Below are 14,833 nucleotides of genomic sequence, written 5' to 3'. Positions count from 1 at the left end.
GTCTAGACTCCCACCATGTTTACCTGGAAGTCCCATTTGGTAGTTCTAAGGGACAATTTATGAGCAGTTTGAGATCCCCGGCCAGACCTCCTCCAGGGTCAAATTGAAGGTGAAAGACCTGGTCACAGGAAGTTCTTGTCACTTTTAAAGACCTTTTTTTTCCCATTTCCTGTGCCTTTCATCCACTTTATGTGGACCAATTATAGCTTTTAGCTTTGCTGAGGACTGGCCAGGGGGAAGTCAGTCTATTCTGATTCGTCACCCACTATCACACACACGTAGGACACAGACTTCCCTATACTTAGGGATAAGTGTGTTGTATATGCTTAATCCCATCTTCACACTAGCCCTTACCATTTTTTTTACCTTAGAAATAATACACAGTGTTGATTCTGAGATAGAAGATAAGGGTTCAAAATATTTTAGTTTTCTTCTCTAGCATTTAAAGTCAACTCTTAATCTTTGTGGTTTGAGAGTCATCTTGGAATTTCTAGAACCATCCCCTTTTTGCCTTCCCTTCTCATAGCATTGTGATTGATCTTTCCTGCATGTTTGTGACCTTTCTAACAGTTTTAACTCTTCACTATTGACCAAGCTGAAAGAAGCAACTGAGGCCCAATAGGGTCTGGATATCTTTTATTTTATGGTACCTAGTGATCACTGTTAGTAACTTTTCTCCCAACTCTTTGATAGTTTTTTATAAATGAATTTGTATTTTAAATATTTTGAATTAGATATCCTTATAGATAGCTTAAATTCACCATGTCTAAAACTGAATTCATTATTTTTTACCCAATTTTCCCTGTTCCTAATGTTTTATGGTGGACTTGAGTCGTAATCTACGTGTTGTTCTCAACTTCTTTTTCTCACCATATATCTGCTCAGTTGTTAATTTCTGTAAACACAACCTTTTCTTCTTTGATATTGCTACCACTTTGGTATAGGCCTTCATTCCCTGGAACCTATACTATTAAAAGTACCCCGCTGGTTGGTCTTTCTGCCTTAAGTTTCTCTCCACTCAAATCCATAGTCCACTGAATTGTTAAGTTTATCTCCCAAAAGCATAAGTCTGACTGTCATTCTTTCTTCCTAACTCCCATTCAGTCAACTTGAGTGGTTCCCTTTTATCTCTAAGATTGATTAGAAAATTTTTTTTTTACTTTTCTAGTCTTTCATTACCTATTGTTTATCTTTTTATCTTTCCAGTCTTCTTACACCGTTTTTCCCTACCCATGTAATCTTTGATCCAGTGACTCTGGCCTCTTTGGTGTTCTTCACACTTCACAATCCCAATTTTATGTATTTTCATTGGTGGTGTTGTCATTCCCCTTCTTTCCCCTGCAACCTTCTCCCTCTTAATCTCATCTCCTGGCTGTCTTCTAGTCTTATTTAAATCTCACGTTCTGTAAGTTTTTTCCTTTCATTCCTTCTAAACGAAGATGCTTTCCCTCGGGATTATCTCCAATTTGTCATGTGAAATTTTTTGGTATATATAATATAGTATATGCATGCATATATGTATATCTGTACATATCTATTTACACACAATGCATATATAAATGAATATATTTCCTTGCATGTTGTTTACAATAGATTTTAATTTTTTTGAGAGCATTCATTATTATCTTTTGCTTTTCTTTGTTTTTCTAGTGCTTAGTAAATGTCTGGTACATAGTATATGCTTAATAAATGATTCATCTACACTGATGTTTCCCTTGGCTGCCATGTCTCTCTACTTGGCAAGGATATAAAGTGTTTGTAGTCTAAGGTGGTATCTGATATGACAACTACTTTAACATTAATTAAACTGATGAAGGAAATTGTGATTATCAAAGTCAATATCTCCCTTTTTCTATTTCCTGTTTATTAGTGTGATAGCTTATAGGACTAAAGTATTAGAGTTGTATAGTGTTGTCTCATTATTCTTTTAAAAAATTAGATATTGTTTATAACCTTTCTTCTATCTGTTCATTGTTACTATACCCATTGATTCTTATGGCCCTTTTATCAGTAGATATTATTTCTTATATATAAATTTTTAGATAATTTCATTTTTGTGATGTTTTCAATTTTCAGAATCTCTTCTAAGAAAGTATTAATAGATAAATGTGAGGTTTCTGAATAGTTAATGTTTTAAATATCTTAACAAACTGTTTTTCATAGGATCTTAAAAAATTGATAATACAATTTTCTGTACCTCTTTATTATCTACAACAGATGTTGACCTCCAAGTTGAGATTAATTTCCCCCAATTATATTTATTATGAACTCTGCATGAAGACTTAACGCAAATATTTCATGAAATTTTAGTTATATAAAAACCAACTTTCAACTCCTTTGTTAGCTTCTCCATGGAGACTTGTGAGTCATTCTTTCTTTAAGCTGCAGATAAATAAAATTATTTATCATGAAATCACAGTATCAATATGGTTTGATTCTTTTAATAGAATTTCAGTTTGGGGATTTTGACAAACGATTCTACATTTACAATACCAAAAATTGTGTTAACATAAACATTATTTTATTCTTGGCACACTCTGCTCCTTTTCTACCACTTCACACCACTTTCACTTAAAAAAAAAAAAACCTCTTATTTGTCTCTTAGAATCAATACTGTGATTTGGTTCTAAAAGTGCTAAGGTTTAGGCAGTGAAGGTTAAATGACTTGTCCAGGGTTCCACAACTAGGAAGTGTCTGAGGCCAAAATTGAATGCAAGATCCCCTGTCTCTAGGCCTGGCTGTTAATCCTCTGAACCACCCAGCTGCCCCTACCACTGTCACTTTGGAAGCAAAAGAGGGCTGTATAAGACAGCCAACCATCTTTTTTCCCTTTGTTTCATATGTTGTATTGGTCAGAGAATTCGTCAGTTAGTGAACAATGTAGTAATGATATACCCTTTTGGATATAGTACCTTTGGTTTCTTAACAGGTCTGTACTTGAGCAGCTTGATCAACCTTGCCTACAGCTTATACTCTACTGGTATTGCCTCAGAACTCTGCTTCACTCCCATTACTTGATGGTGCATCAGCATGGGACTTTTTGGAATATGAAATTAATTTTACTGATATCAAGTATTTTAAAGTTTAATAGTTCCTAATTGTTCTTGGTCATTTGGTGATCTTATTTAGCACCTACTAGATTTTGTAGTTATCCCCCTCCTAATTTTTAGACTTATATTTATGTGATTTTTCCTCAATTGCATATTAATCATGTTCCTCTGTATCTTTTGATGGATAAATGTTTCACTTGATTGAATCCATGATCCTTTTATGAAAATTTGCTTCTCTTGTAGAATATCATTTATAATTTTATTTATTTAAATTGAAAATAAAATTAAAAAATTTAAAAAAGAACTTAATTTATAAATATAATTAAGGTCTTAATATCCTTCCTCCTCTCCAGTTTCAACAGATCTAGTACTACTTTATACTAGGTGCTTAATAAAGTTTAAATTGATACATTTGCCAAATACTTATATTAAAACTACTGGGTTAGGTGCTGAGAGAATTGTCTGTATTATACATGTATGTATTATACAAAATAATGCATAAGTGTATTAAAGAGTGTTACAAAATATTTTATGAAGTTTGGTTAGGGACAGGGTATTCTTGAATTGGGAAAGAGTTAAGAAAAAGCTTTTTGAAGGGTAGGTGGCCAGCAGATGCTAGGACCTGGTACATAAACTTTACAAAATAGTTTCCTTAGAACAACTTTGAAAGTTAAGAGATTGCAAATATTATCTCTATTTTATAGATGAGGAGAACTGAAGCTAAGTCATATAGTTAATAGTTATCTGAGCTAAGATTGGAAATTTGGTCCTTTAAACTCTTAGTTTGTCATGGTGTGGTGTCATTCTAAATGGGTTAGAAAACTTTTCTTTGAAAGATTGAGAAGTACCTGAGTATATTTGTATATAGAGGAAAGGGAGCCATTGCAAATGAATACATTAAAGATGTATGAAAGAAAGAGGGGATGATTATTTAAATAATATTATCTTCTTTGCATTTTCTGGGAAGATGTCTTCTCACATCTTGGAAAATTTTAGATAAAAGACAAATATAATTCTAGTGATCATCAAACACTACTTCTCAAATAAGAGTTTTTGAAAAATTTCATATTTAAATTTTTCTTCATACTATTCTAATTAACTATATTAATATATTCACTTAAATGCCTACATTTATATTTTATGCTCATTAATTTTCATATCTCTGGAACAATTATTTTTGCCATGTGGGGCAAGTTCACTTTTTTTTATCTTTTAAAATTCAATTCATTAACTGAATGAAATATAATATCTGGATGTTACTAGTACAGTATTGGTTTGCATGTTGTCAAACCTGACTGATTTTTTTGGGGGGGAGGGAAGATGTATAGACTTGTAGGCATTTGGCATTTTATGTTTTGGGAAGTAGAACACATCTACATAAACTTCTCTGCCTTTTGCCTCTACTATGTTCATAGATTCCAGAAGGGCTTCCTGTATGGACCTCAAGCCTTGGAGGTAGCAGAATATTCAGCAGAAGGTAAAGAGGAGTGCTGCCTTCTGGTGTCATTGTGTGTGTGTGCTGGGTTGGGTGTCATGACATAATCCTGCTTTTTCAGGAAGGATAGCAAAAATATTAACAACTTAAATAGTGTCCCTATGATGATACCAAAATCCTTGTAAGGTGAAATTATCTTTAAGTCTCTGAACTTCTTGAATATGTTGACTTCCACCCTTAACAATATCATCTCTTTATTTTGTTTGACTGTACGTAATTAAGAAAAAAAGAGGCTTATTGTGATAATGTAGTGTTTACTATGTATTTTCTTGCACTGTCTAGAATATTTCTTCATATTTAATTGGGAGATATTTATCTCATGAATAAGTTAAGGGTAAGTATTTTTACTATATGAAAACTCTGTTAGACATTATATGAAGAATGTGCTAGAAAATTTGGTTTTGATAGTAATAAATATACTAACTGCTTGTCTTTGGGAATTCAATAATTTTCTTTCAGGTTCCTGTGTGTTTTTTTTTTTGTGGGGAAGAGAAAAGAAAAACTTTTTAATATAGGCTTGAATTGCTTTTTATAAGTTAGTAAATGTAACTTATAGATTTGAACCTTCTGATGATCAATTTTTACAATTTAGAGAAAGAGTTTGACTTTTAAAATGTCAGATGGAGATACTAATTCTGGTGACTTCTTAAAAACTGGTTATAGAATTTATTTGGAAAATTCATGGGCAGCATGCTTTTTTTTTTAAAACATAATTTTATTTGGTCATTTCCAAACATTATTCATTGGAAACAAAAATCATTTTCTTCTCCCCCCCCCCCCCCCCATAGCCAGCGCATGGGCAGCATGCTTTTAAAGAAAAATATTCCAGTTTCCATAAAGTATTCCTGGATTGGCTAAACATTTTTTTGATACATTTCTGCTTAGAGTTATATATATGAAACAGTTGTCTTACAATTCTTTAATCAACTGTTCAGATATGATGATCTATCTCCTGCTTTGATAGCCAGTGATAAAAATTATTAGAAACATTTCCTATTGTTTATTTTTTAATTTTCCAAAATTAAAAAGACATAATTTAGGCATTTCTAATGGGAAATAGTATTTAATAAACTACCTATTTGTGGGGCAGCTAGGTTGCTCAGTGGATAGGGATACAAGTCTAGAGACAAGAGGTCTTGGGTTCAGATATGACTCCAACACTTTCTAGCTGTGTGACTCTGGGTAAGTCACTTAATCCCCATTGCCCAGCCCTTACCTCTTTTCTTTTTTTCTTTTTTTTTTAATGGCATAGTAATATAATGGGATATAATTTATTATACAGTAAGAAAGATGAACATGTTGAATCCAGGGAAGCCTGGAAAGAATTGTATGAGTTGATCTAAAGTCAAGTAAGCAGAACCAGGAAACTAATATCCACAATATCTATAATGATGTAAATAGGAAAAAAAGTTCTCAACAAAACAATCAAAACAGAATGCTATGAAGCTGTAATGACTAAGCTTCCCTTGCAGAGGTCAGAGTCCGTGTGGCCATTCCTAGAATGTGTGCATATAATGTTAAACTTTTTCAATATGTTTATTAGTTTTTCTGACTTTTCCCCCTTTTCTTGCTTTTTCAATTTTTTTTTTGGCTCTATGGATCTCTGAGAGGAAAGAGAGGGAGGGATGTGGAGAAAATATAATGCTAAAAAAATGAAGTATATAGATAAAAATCTATTTTAAAAAGATGTGATTTTATTTCTTATTTATACATAAATGAAGTAGGTATTTGTATATATTTGAAAAGAGGTTTGAGACCAAACTGTGTAAAGATTAAAATTTAGGAATATGGGGAGACTGAGGCAGGTAGAAATTAGTTTCTCTCTGCAAGGAGTATTATATTTTTTAGAGGTTTATTGAGGATTAAGGATTAAAGAGAATACAGGATAAGGAAAACATGCCTAGGCCAGAGGCCTAGACAAGACCTCACCTACATTATGGAAAGAGCCACGTCTGCTCCAAAACAGAAGTCCAAAAAGAGAGAAAAGACGCAAAAACCTTTGCCATCAGCTTAAACCCTTCCTCGATCTCGGCCCACCTCAGAATTGCATGAGATTACAAAGCTTTTTGGGGAAGTGGAGCAAGGGCTTGTGGGGATTTGAAGTCCAGAGTTCAAATCTCAATTTTACATACCCCTGTTTGATCCTCTGGGAAGAAGTCCTTCTCCAAAGGATCATAAAAACATAATCAGTTTAAAGATTACAATAATTTGAGGATAAGAAAAAAATAGAATAAAACCAATAATTGCTGAACGCATTGACAAAAAGCCAGTTAGGGGGCAGTCCCCTTTGGCATGAAAGTATACATACAAATAAATATTCAATCAACTACACCCAAAGTTCATTTTTGTGCAGCTTGTGGTCTGGAGGTTTCTTCATGGTGGCTTCTCCAACAGTTCAGTTCTGGATTCAGAGAGGCAGCTTCTTTTTTATCTAAAATTCTTCTCAAAAGGAATTTAAACTTTGAAATTTAAATGATATTTTTTACATTCCCCCATTAAGAGGGTGATTGACAAGTACAGAATCACTTATGGATGCATGGCTGAGGTATGAGTTATATGAACCAATTGGTAAGAGAAATTAACAAAAACATCAGAAAAATCCAAAAGAAAAGAAAAAATTTCTGGATGAAAATATAGACTATCAAAGTCTTATGTGTAAAAATTCCAAGTAAAAGAAAAATAAATCTATAATGGGTCCTTGAATCAGGGCCCAATTAAAATGATCTAAGCAATGATGCATTTACCCAGTCAATAGCCAGGACTACAGAAAGGTACCACATTATGAGAGGCAGAAAAAAAAGGGACCAGATTATAGAAGCCAAGTAGGAGCCAAGTTTTGGGGATACTCGTCTGTGAGTATCTTCAGAGTGAGTGTGGACACGAGGAAAGCCTATGTCTAGCAAAGATAAACACAGTAACCTCGAGTCTTCACACCAGGTTTGTAGCAGTCCACCCCTAGCTATGGGCAAGGGAAACAGTTGGTATGTACAGATTGCCTTAGAAGAGAGCATGCTCAGTCTTGAGCATGCTCAGTATTGCACGTGGCTGGGAAAGCCTTTGACCCTTGACCCCAGCTTCCCCCAGGTTAGGCGGGAACACAGGTTTCTTTGTGCTCACCTGGTTAAGAGAAACCACACCTATACCTTGTCATTAACCAATGAGAATCGTCCCTATGTACTGTGTATATTTGCATATCAAAGACTTATATTTAGCCCAGCAAGCTCCGCCTCTCTCTCTCTCTTTCAGGCTAGCTGATGGCTGTCCTGGCAGGAGCTTGGCCTCTGGCCAAGCTCCATCTTTAAATCTTCTCTATCTCTCATCTCTCCTACCTGTGTGGTATTAAATGTGGATCTCTGGACTGGTAAAAGCCTTCGGAAGGGTCCTTTGATCAGAGCTTAGCTGTGGCTCATGGAAAATTAATAAAGACTCATTCCTGCCACCTCATATCTCTAATTTGACTCCGTCATCCCCTTCGTGGTATCTAAAACTTCTATCCTGTCTCTATCTTCCTACCTTAAAGCTTCTCTCCCCTCTGAGGAAGCTTTAAGGTTCAAGACCTTTGTATTGGCCTAGAAGTGCATCAATCCATCCTGGATTGGCTTTTCTTTGGCTCTTTGCAATGGCTCTTGTGTGTATATCTTGTCCTGGAATCAGACAGAATCATTAAGCAAAGTCCCATAATTTATTTAAATAATCAGTGGCATCGTTTTTATAGTCACAAGCTTTTTGGGCATGCTCTGACAAATGTATTTCAAACTTGTAGTACTGAAAAATCAAAAAGTTAAAGAAAATCTTAATACTGGTGACATGTGCTTCAAATATAAAAAAGAGAAAAAAACTGAAATAGTATATTGCACATGCAAGAAAAATATAATAAAAGAGCTTTAAAAAAATTTTAAAAATATAGCTCATAATCATTGATACTCTGTGTCAGCTAAGAAGATATAGAATACAAGGCTTTCTCACCAAAAATGAGATCCATTTCCTCCTAATATCTGGCCATGCTCACTGTGAGTAGAAGGCAAATGAATTGAACAGTAGTAAATATGTAGATATCAATATCCCCAAAATTCTCAATAGCCCAATTAATTACAATAGCAAACAAACACACTTTCATATTTCACATAAGTTGTATGACATTTAAACGCCTATGAATTGATGAATATTCGTCACAATTTTTACAAACGTAGCAAATCTTTCAACCTTGGTAATAAACATATATATTTTTAAACAAGGTAAAACTCATCTTGGGTTAAGAACATAATCAAGAAATCTATATGTCATTCTGGTGCAAGTAAAATAGTGAGCTGAAGAGCATAAATAAAGGGGTGTTCCTTTATCTTGGAGGCTTTTTAGGGGTACAAATGCCCTGAGATTAACTGCCCCAACTTCCATTCACATATTTAGAAATGCGGGAAGGTTGGGGATTATAAAATGTATTTCACTTCAGCTACTATTGGCCTTACCTCGTGGTAGGGGCAGGCAAAAATAACCAGAGATTGTTAAAAAAAATTTCCAAAAATCATATTTAAAAAAACTCTTAAAATCAGTTTGAGATATTTAGCATATAAAATTTTCCAAAGTGTTAATACGATTATAACCGGTTCTGAAGTCTATCCATCCTCTATGTCAATTTACAAAGGCAAAAATAGAGAGGCTGTTTTTTCATATATGGGCTTAATCACTAATATTTTTTCAGCACAGTTATAGGGGAAAAAACAACAGAATTTTAAAACTCAGTACATTAAAAATAAATTCAATCAACCTTCAGTGTAAGAGAATAATATTGAATCCAGTAATATATGAATTTAACATCACAAAGTTAAACCTTAAACAAAACAATCAGGAAAAATGCAATAGAGTACAGAGATTTGTATAAACCATTGGAGTTTGAAATGCCTTAGAACCTTCAGTCTTTAAGTTCCTTGGGTTCTTATCCATTTAAATGTCTATTGTCAGAAGGCAGAGTGGTAAGGGCTAGGCAATGGGGTTTAAGGGATCTGCTAAGGGCCCCACAGCTGGGGAGTATCTGAGGTCAGATTTTAACCCATGATCGCATGCCTGTAGGCCTGGCTTTCAGTTCGCTGAGCCACCCATTTGCCTCCCCAAAGTTAAAGTTGAATCTTTGGGCTGAGTCTGCTCCCTGACAGGCAGGTGAAGTCAATGAAATTACCAGAAGAGTCAAAAGGTATCCTTTTAAACAGCCCATTGCTATTAAGTTTCTGTTTGAAAAAATCTGTTTCTTCTCCTCTGCCTTTTTCTCTCTCCCCTGATATGATCCCTCCTCCTGCCCCAGTCCACGTGGAGCCCAGGCCGCCCATGTGGAGCCAATACCTCCCCCCTCAGAGGTCTCTGAGTTAAGATTTGAACTCAGGTCCTTCTGACTCCAGGCCTGACTCTATTCACTGAGAACTGGAAGGCTTTTGAGGAAGGAAGAGATGATTCAAGTCAAGTCAGCAAGCATTTATTAAACTCCCACTCTGTCAGGAATGATATTAAAGAGACAACATGAACTTATGTTCAAACAAAATATATACATTATAAATTGGGAATAGGTTCAAAGGGAGAGGACTAAAGTTAAAGAGAAAGACTTCTTGTAGAAGGTGGGAGTTTAGCTAAGACTTGAAGGAATATAGGAAAGCCAGGAGGTAAGTATGAGAAGGAAGAGATTTCCAGACATCAGGAGACAGACAGTAAGAAAATTTGGAGTTAGGAGATGGAGTGTCTTGTGTAAGGTACAGCAAGGACACCAGTATCATTAAAATTGAAGAGTTTATGGAGGGGAGTGAGGTGTAAGAAGATGGAAAAGTAGAAAGGGCCCAGGTTACAACAGTCTTTAAAAGCTAAACAGAGCATTTTATATTTGTTCCTGGCAGGAATAGGAACCCATTGGGATTAATTATAAGGCAAATGATGACCTAGCCCAGTGATGGCGAAACTTTTAGGGATCTTTATGTTCTCCCCTTTCTTTGTGCTATGCCCTGTCCCCCACTGTGGGCAGTGCCTCACCATCCTGCATTGGAGGGGGACAGAAGGGCTGGGCTCCCAACCTACCCAACCCTGGGGAAGCCGCCTCCGGCAGCCATGGGGACCTGCCCTGCACCCAGCCACCCCAGGGGCTGGCCAAGCAAGGAGCCTGCTGCTGCCAGGCTTTGATGGGTGAGGAAGGTGGGGCAAGACTAGGGGGTAGGCAGCTCTGAGACTCCCTCACTCTGCATTTGGGGGCGGGGCCAGCTCTCATCTGGCTTGTTCCTGGGGGAAGCTATGTTGGGGTGGGAGCATGGGGTGGAGGGAGCACAGTTAGCCTTTTGGGGGTGGAATCACCCCCAGACTGGTGGCTGGCAGGGAAGGAAGGAAGCGGAAATCTTTTAGGGGATGGGACAGGCTCTAGTGTTAGGAGAGGACATCTACCCCTTCCCACCCCACTACAGACCCTAGACTCAGACAAGGGTGGGAGAAAGGGAGGGGCGTGGCCTGAACACTGTGCCCAGGGGAGGTAGTAAGTGCTGAGGGTCAGGAAAGTGAGGTGTAGAGGGGCAAGGGAGCAACTTTGCAGGGGAGGATATTGGTACCCCTGCTAGTAATAGAGAAGTTAGGAAGAGGGGAGAGTTTTTGGGGAAAGCTAATGAACTTGGCTTTAGACATATTGAGCTAAAGATGTTTATGGGACATCCAATTTAAGATGGCTAAAAAGAAAGTTGGAAATGCGTTCCTGGAAATCTGAGGAATAGTATTTGCATAGAGATAATAGTTGAATCCTTCAGAACTTAAGGGCGAGATCTCCAGGAGAAATAAGAGAGAAGAGAAGCAGGTCTAGGACAAAGCCTTGTGGGATACCCACAGTTGTTTGATTTGATCTGGATGAAGATCTAGCAAAGGAGGCTGAGAAGGATTGGTCAGACAGGTAGGAAGAGAACAAGAAGAGAGTAGTGTGCCATGTAAACCCACAGAGAAGAGAGCATCTAAGAGGAGAGTGGTCAACAAATTATAAGACTGTAGACAGAAGCAGGGAGATTGAAAAAAGGGCCTTAGATTTGGCAATTAAGAGATCAACAGTAACTTTGGAGAAAGTAGTTTTAGTTGAATGATGAGAAGTTGGAAGCCAAATAGCAGAGAATTAAGAAGAGAGTAAGAGGAGATGGTGCCACCATCTTCTCAAAAGACTCTTCTCACTCTTCTCTTCACTCTTCTCAAAGAGTGTAGCCATGAAAAGGAGGACAAATAGGGAACAGTAGCTAGTGGAGATGGACTAATCAAGTAAGAGTTCTGAGTTGGGTGAAGATTTACTCTATCATTTAAATCCCTTCATATCCTAAACCTCTGCTCCTCCTCCTCTCTTTCCCCAATGGATGGGAAATAGGAGAGCCATGGAAGGTTTGAGGAGGGATGAAAAATTTTAAAAAGATATTGTGGCAAATGGGATATACAGGGAGATTTAAAAGGATTGCTTTGCTGCAGTGTGGACCCAGTTGAGATTTTGTAACATAAATTTTAGTGGTCCTAATCAGCACTGGTATCTGATTTTCTTTATTGGCAGTATTGAATAGGAATGAAGCCAGCAAATAGTGGAAGGTAATCCAAGATTGAGACTTATTAGCATCGTAAGATCTTTGACAGGATAAGAGAGCAAAGGACTTGAGAGATAAGAGAACAGTGTAGAGTTAAGCAGTTTCACTGAGGAACTCAAATTGGGAAGGAAAGGAGAGTGTTACAGTGTAAAAATAATGACTTGGGAAAGAACTGAGGAATGGAGGAATTGGAGATAATGGTGAAGACAAAAAACAGATTCAGGAATTTTGAGGCTAAGGGAGAAGTGCAAATGACAAGTTGTGGTCAGAGAAATTTTAAAGCTCATGAATATATGAATATTTCATTTGTGGACAAGATGTGGGCAAGAACATCTGTAGCTGTGGTGGGGCAGAAGTAGTAGGTCATAGGCAATGAGTAAATTTGAGTAACTGGGAAGCTAAGGAAGTTTAAGGAAATATCAGTATTTATGTTAAAGTTCTTTAGCATGAAGACATTGGAGAGAAGAGAAACTGAACTAGGAGCTGAATTCATTGAGGAAGGAAGAAGACTGTCCTGTAAGTCAGTAGGCAACAGCCATCAGAATCTTGATTTAAAAATCATAATTCTCATGGACCACAAAAAAAACAAACTCAAGAAAATAAAATGAAAAATTGTATGCTTTGATATGCATTCAGACTCCTTCAATTTTTTCTCTAGAAGTGGATAGTATTTTTTATCTTGAGTCTTTTGGAATTGTCTTAGATCATTGTAATGCTGAGAATAGCTAAGTCATTCACAGTTGGTCATCATACAATATTACTGTTACTGTGTATAATGTTCTCCTGGTTCTACACACGTCACTTAGCATCAATTCATGTAAACCTTTTCAGGTTTTTTTTTCTGAAATCATCCTGTTTGTTATTTCTCATAGCATAATAATATTCTGTTATAATCATATACCACAATTTTTAAAGTCATTCCCCATATTTACTTTCCAGAATTTTTGTTTAAGACAAATGCTACTTGATCTATTCATACTTCCAAAGCCACATTGCATGTGTGCCTTTTATTATCTGACCCCTCCAACATTGATAATTTTCTTATTTTGTCATCCTTGCTAATTTTCTGAGCAAAACCTTAGATAATTTGGAACTTTCCCCCATATAGTTGTATTATTATTAGCTTGCAAAAATATTTTAAAGAAATGTACATTCATTTCCTTTGACCATACTATTGAGGAATAACTTTAGGTTTTGTATGTTTCTTTTAGTTGGATATATCTCTTGGATATCAGACCCTTATCAGGTATATTTGACACAATTTTTTTTAATAGTTGAACTAGTTTTCACTAAACATATTTTCCAAAATAAATGCCTGTCAAAATCTTTTGCTTTTATTTTCCCTTGTTTCTCTACTAGTCCCTCCAGAGAGCCATCCTATATAATTATGAACATTTTTTAAAAAGAAAAGTTGATAAGAGAAATCAGCAAAATTAATCAATACATTGGGAAGAAAAAAAAAGAGTGTTTTAGTGGATAACTTTATATGCTCATCTCACCGTATAACTTTGTAAGGTTATTCTGATTTTAAAATCCTTTGATTCCTTTTGGAGATGTAGTCAGGGATAACTTGGAGACCTTTGTAGTGTTATTTATTAGGGCAAAGACCACGCACATTTTAGTGACCTTGTGAATGTAGTTTGAATAGTCCTTTCCAGAATGACTGGACTGTTGTATTATTAATTATTCCTAATTCTATTAGCAATACATTATAAGCTCATATTTAGAGCTGAAAGAGATATCAGAGACCACCTAGTATGCCTTTATAGTTGAGGAAACTGAGTTTTGGAAGTTAGTTGAGTATTTCATATTTAGAGAGCTATTATGAGAGATAGGAGTTGAAGCTAGACCTTTCTGATTCTAAGTCCGAGTACTCAGTATCCTACAGCAGAAGTGTCAGACACATAAGTGCACTCCAAAGTGCAGCCAAACCAGAGTAAAATGTAATTGGGAAATATTTGACAAAATAAATAAAAATATAACTTAATGTTAATATGTAATTTTCTAAGTCAATATGCATCCTTAGAGATCTTTATGTATGCTTTAGTGACCCCTCCTTTTTTATTTAAATTTTCATACTACTGACCTATATAATGCCTGTCTTTCCCCATCCTCTCTTATTTTTTGTTGTCTATGCCAATGTGAGGCAGAACCTTAGAATGTTTTAATTTGCATTTTCTTTACTAGTAATTAGGAACATTTTTTTTCCAACTAATAGCTTGTATTTCTTCCTTGGAGAATAGGCAATTGCTTATTTACATCGTTTTGACCATTTGCCAATTGAGGATTGGTCCTTGTTTTTACATATTCAATTCATTTTCTCTATGTTTTGGTTGTCAGACTTTTTATTTGTTGTAAAGGTTTTCCCCATCTTATTGTATCCTTTCTAATGTTAATTTTGATGTTTTTGTTTATATGTGGAAACTCTTCAAATATAAGTCATCAGAATTGCCCATGTTATCTCTTTTGAGCCTCTCTTTTCCTTGTTTGGTCAACAATTTTTCCCCTATCTGTGATTGGCAAAGGTTTTTTTTTTCTTTCTCCCTTCCCTAGTTTATTTATTCTGTGACTGTTTATATTTTATGTCATGCATATATTTGGACCCTATTGTGGTAAAATGTATGGAATACTGATTTAAAGCCTGTCTCTGCCAGACTGCTTTTCAGGTGTTCTAGCAGCTTTTTTGGCACATAGAGATCCAATAGCTGTGGTCTTTGTGT

The 14,833-nt window shown here is 35.9% G+C and overlaps 1 protein-coding gene across 4 annotated transcripts in view; it reads left to right on the top strand.

Moving 5' to 3' along the window:
* The window catches only part of CDK19 (cyclin dependent kinase 19), a 248,765-nt gene that overhangs the window by 42,972 nt on the left and 190,960 nt on the right, over positions 1-14,833 (top strand). For 2 of the 4 annotated variants that reach the window (XM_056814348.1, XM_056814349.1), the window contains exon 2: positions 4,466-4,527. The exons of the other annotated variants lie outside the window; for them this stretch is intronic. The gene's annotated coding sequence lies outside the window, so the exon portion shown is untranslated. The remainder of the gene's footprint in view (positions 1-4,465; positions 4,528-14,833) is intronic. 4 annotated transcript variants of the gene reach the window in all.

The sequence above is a fragment of the Monodelphis domestica genome, chromosome 2, assembly GCF_027887165.1.
Source record: "Monodelphis domestica isolate mMonDom1 chromosome 2, mMonDom1.pri, whole genome shotgun sequence".
Lineage (NCBI taxonomy): Eukaryota > Metazoa > Chordata > Mammalia > Didelphimorphia > Didelphidae > Monodelphis > Monodelphis domestica.
The sequence above is the reverse complement of the archived record's forward strand: the minus strand, read 5'-3'. Positions and strand labels throughout refer to the sequence as shown.